Source organism: Oncorhynchus keta, chromosome 11 (genome assembly GCF_023373465.1).
Source record: "Oncorhynchus keta strain PuntledgeMale-10-30-2019 chromosome 11, Oket_V2, whole genome shotgun sequence".
NCBI lineage: Eukaryota > Metazoa > Chordata > Actinopteri > Salmoniformes > Salmonidae > Oncorhynchus > Oncorhynchus keta.
In genome coordinates, this window is record NC_068431.1 from 5,854,544 (window position 1) to 5,859,543 (window position 5,000).

At 50.9% G+C, this 5,000-nt stretch overlaps 1 pseudogene; it reads right to left on the reverse strand.

Moving 5' to 3' along the window:
• LOC127933032 (la-related protein 1-like) overlaps positions 1–5,000 on the reverse strand; it is a 10,697-nt pseudogene that overhangs the window by 2,770 nt on the left and 2,927 nt on the right.

A 5,000-nucleotide genomic window follows, 5' to 3' on the forward strand; every position in this document is an offset into this window, starting at 1 on the left:
TTCACTCAGGTTTCCTTTATTTAATATTAGGTTTTGGTTGTAGATCTGATAACATTCAGTATCAAAAATATGCAAAAGTTGCAAAAATTTGAAAAGGGGCAAATAACAGGCTGTTGCCCTGGGAGATCAACATCTAACAGGCTGTTGCCCTGGGAGATCAACATCTAACGGGCTGTTGCCCTGGGAGATCAACATATAACGGGCTGTTGCCCTGGGAGATCAACATCTAACGGGCTGTTGCCCTGGGAGATCAACATATAACGGGCTGTTGCCCTGGGAGATCAACATCTAACGGGCTGTTGCCCTGGGAGATCAACATATAACGGGCTGTTGCCCTGGGAGATCAACATCTAACAGGCTGTTGCCCTGGGAGATCAACATCTAACGGGCTGTTGCCCTGGGAGATCAACATATAACGGGCTGTTGCCCTGGGAGATCAACATCTAACGGGCTGTTGCCCTGGGAGATCAACATCTAACGGGCTGTTGCCCTGGGAGATCAACATATAACGGGCTGTTGCCCTGGGAGATCAACATCTAACGGGCTGTTGCCCTGGGAGATCAACATCTAACAGGCTGTTGCCCTGGGAGATCAACATCTAACAGGCTGTTGCCCTGGGAGATCAACATCTAACAGGCTGTTGCCCTGGGAGATCAACATCTAACGGGCTGTTGCCCTGGGAGATCAACATCTAACGGGCTGTTGCCCTGGGAGATCAACATCTAACGGGCTGTTGCCCTGGGAGATCAACATCTAACAGGCTGTTGCCCTGGGAGATCAACATCTAACAGGCTGTTGCCCTGGGAGATCAACATCTAACAGGCTGTTGCCCTGGGAGATCAACATCTAACAGGCTGTTGCCCTGGGAGATCAACATCTAACAGGCTGTTGCCCTGGGAGATCAACATCTAACAGGCTGTTGCCCTGGGAGATCAACATCTAACAGGCTGTTGCCCTGGGAGATCAACATCTAACAGGCTGTTGCCCTGGGAGATCAACATCTAACAGGCTGTTGCCCTGGGAGATCAACATCTAACAGGCTGTTGCCCTGGGAGATCAACATCTAACGGGCTGTTGCCCTGGGAGATCAACATCTAACAGGCTGTTGCCCTGGGAGATCAACATCTAACGGGCTGTTGCCCTGGGAGATCAACATCTAACAGGCTGTTGCCCTGGGAGATCAACATCTAACAGGCTGTTGCCCTGGGAGATCAACATCTAACAGGCTGTTGCCCTGGGAGATCAACATGAGTTGAAGCTAAATGGCAAAAACTCTTATTAGTTACCATGGCGTCGACAGGCCGGCTCTCCTTCACCACGGGGTAGAAGCGGGCGTCATGGGGGTCCCTTCCGGTGCGGGGTGCGTGGCGTGCGGGCGTCCGGGCACTGCGGTAGTTGGGCGAGTCAGGCACAGTAGTCGGGAGGGAGCGTGCTATTGTGGAAGGCTCGGGGCACCGAACAGTTTGTTCGCCAAGGCGTCTACGGGAACTGAGAGATGTGAGACATAGGAGACATGAGTGATATCTGGAATACAGTTATGGGTCATTTTAGTAGCACAGCTACATAAAGGATATGCACGTGAGTAAGACGAGTATCTTATGTGGAGGGTGTTGCTATCGTTTCCAAGCTTTTCAGTGTGTGTTGCAAAAGCCCTAGACCCGCTACCAACTCATTGTTCTGCTCCATGGTGTCAATGCCTGTTCGTTCAGTGGTTGAGCTAGGCACTGGATAGGCTGCGTAACCCCTGTTTTATTGAGAGGTCTGAGTCTTGTCCGTGTCTGCCTCGTGTGTGTGTGTGTGTGTGTGTGTGCGCGCGCGTGTGTGTGTGTGTGGTACTCACTCTGCTGGGGCTTGGGGGGTCCCGGGGGTACCTCCTGGTTGGGGTCGACAGGGGGCTCTGGTGTTAGGCAGTCAAACTCTTCTCGGCTGATCAGGTGAACCTTCTTGAAGTTCTCCACCTCTTGCTGCAGAGACAACATGGCAGAGAGCCTCAAGTGAGACAGTCATCAAACTTAATGGGCTGGTTTGTTTCCCCAGAGAGGCAGATTTGAGCCCAGTCTAAGAAAAAACATGTTTTGATTCTCCATTGAAAGTGCTTTTAGTCCAGGACTAACCGTTGTGTGTCTAGGACTAGCCGTTGTGTGTCTAGGACTAGCCGTTGTGTGTCCAGGACTAGCCGTTGTGTGTCCAGGACTAGCCGTTGTGTGTCCAGGACTAGCCGTTGTGTGTCCAGGACTAGCCGTTATGTGTCCAGGACTAGCCGTTATGTGTCCAGGACTAGCCGTTATGTGTCCAGGACTAGCCGTTATGTGTCTAGGACTAGCCGTTGTGTGTCCAGGACTAGCCGTTGTGTGTCCAGGACTAGCCGTTGTGTGTCCAGGACTAGCCGTTGTGTGTCCAGGACTAGCCGTTGTGTGTCTAGGACTAGCCGTTGTGTGTCTAGGACTAGCCGTTGTGTTCTTCTCAAGACCCAAAACAACAAAAGCCGAAGGATATAGTTAATGGCCTGTCATCTATGATCTATGTAGCCTAATGTACCTTCTAATGGCTGGGTTATGGTTGGACACACACACACACACACACACACACACACACACACACACACAAGGGCATGGTGACCAAGAAACTACAAGGCTATAGTAGAGCCTTCAATCTAACTGCTATTTCATCCCAGTCCATTTCAAACTAGTCTGGATGTCAACAGTTAACGATCTCCAAAACACAACACACAATAATCAACTTTCCTCTAAGACAAAAAAAACTGTTAAGAAAAAAAATAGCAAAAACAACGACTACTATAGTGGAATTCTACACACAGAGCCTGAGTCCTCAATGGCTAAATATGTCCTATATATAGAGCTCTGTTTTGTCCAGGGCACATAGTAATATATTATTATTATTATTATTATAGGGCACATAGGACTTTGGTCAAAAGCAGAGCACCAAAATGAGGAAACGGATGCCATTTTTGAAACAACACTTACATTTCTAGCCCCAGCCATCGCGAAGTCTAGCAAAGTTACCTCTGAAGACGTTTGAAGAGTAATATATCCCCGCCCCCGAAACCCACTCAAACAGAGCCCTTTAGCTAAAGCGAAGGCAAACCTAGTTAGGGTTTATTTATAAACAAGGGAACTCTTTTCCACGCACCACTGGATTGGGGGGCACGTGAACGGGCACAAAGAGCCCTTGTCACAATGAGAGCAGGGACAACAAACACACATTCAAAATGGCAACACGACCATTCTGTGGCCCGCCACATCCAGACCCCCACGTGCTCACAGGCCTTGGGACAGAAACATCCACACTGCAGCCAGAATAGACACCTGGAACTTTTCAGAATAGCCCACTTAAGTTATATATCAGTGATGCATACAAACGATGTTCATAACAGTTTTTTTTTTTTTTTTTTTTGTTATCGCGTTTATTATTGTTGCAATAGTTTCTGGGCCTGGTGGAAGCTAGGTAAAACATGCCTAATTTAACTAAGAGATATGGAATTAATTAGGGGAAATTCTGCTAATCACCACATCCACAACAAACAAATACTAATCCCCGTGGGTTTTAACTCAATTTACCTTCCTTGATAGCTGACTACGGAGACGACGTCTCAGTGAAAGGTACTGACCTTGATGGTGGCGTACTCGGGTTCGTAGTTGTCATCCCACAGATCTGCTTCGTAGTAGTACAGGCCGTCGTTGATCACCTTCACCAGCTCGTTGGTCAGCTTAGAGCGTGACGTGTGGTGGCGTACGGTCGCCCCAGTGCTTGCGCAGGTAAGGCGGCGTCTGAGTCACGATGAGGATTTTGTTAACGTCGTTGTCGGCGATTTCGCAGTCCGAGTCGTCGTCGGACCAGTCGGTGAAGGTGTTCCTGCGACCATCTATCTGCTCCATCTCCTCATCAAACATGAAGTCCAGCTCCTCGGGCTCGTCCTGCTCCTCCTTGGCTCCCGTGGCCGAGGCCTGGGCTGGGGAGACCGAGGGGATCGGGCTGGGGCCTGGCTGGGGCACCGGGAGACAGCCTCTTCCTTCTGCTGCAACAAGGGGTCTACCGTCAGTTAACGCCCAGGGAGGAGGGAAGGGAGGGAGAGAGGAGAGAGAGGGAGAGAGGGAGGGAGGGAGAGGGAGGAGGGGGAGGAGGACAAGGGGAGGAGGGAGAGGAGGGGACGAGGAGGACGAGGGAGGGAGGAGAGGGAGGGAGGGAGAGGAGGAGGGGAGGAGGAGGAGGGGAGGGAGAGGAGGGGAGAAGGGGAGGGGGAGAGGAGGAGGAGGGGAGGGAGGAGGGGAGGAGGGAGGGAGGGAGGAGAATTGCAATACATATCATATTGGCACCCAAATATCGCGATAATATCGTATTGTGAGGTTTGAATCCCCCTTCCCGAACACGTTTCGTCCCTCTCCTCTCCTTCAGCTCCACTCACCTTGGGTCGGGCCGGGGAGGGCCTGGGCCTCTTTTTCACCTCGATCCAGGACTCAGAGTCCAGGTCGGGGAGACTCGCCGACAGGCCCTTGGACATGCTCTTCAGGTTGGACACGTCCTGCTCCACCTTGGGCTGCATGGAGGCCCTGGTAGAGCCCCTGGTGGGTGTGGAAGACCCGGGAGACCCTGGAGCAGATTCTGCCGATTAGATTGACTATAGGTGATCCCTAGTCTAGACAAGCCTACAGGATGTACCATGTGGACAGACAGGTGATCATTAGACAAGCCTACAGGATGTACCATGTGGACAGACAGGTGATCATTAGTCAAGCCTACAGGATGTACCATGTGGACAGACAGGTGATCATTAGACAAGCCTACAGGATGTACCATGTGGACAGACAGGTGATCATTAGACAAGCCTACAGGATGTACCATGTGGACAGACAGGTGATCATTAGACAAGCCTACAGGATGTACCATGTGGACAGACAGGTGATCATTAGACAAGCCTACAGGTGATCATTAGACAAGCCTACAGGATGTACCATGTGGACAGACAGGTGATCATTAGTCAA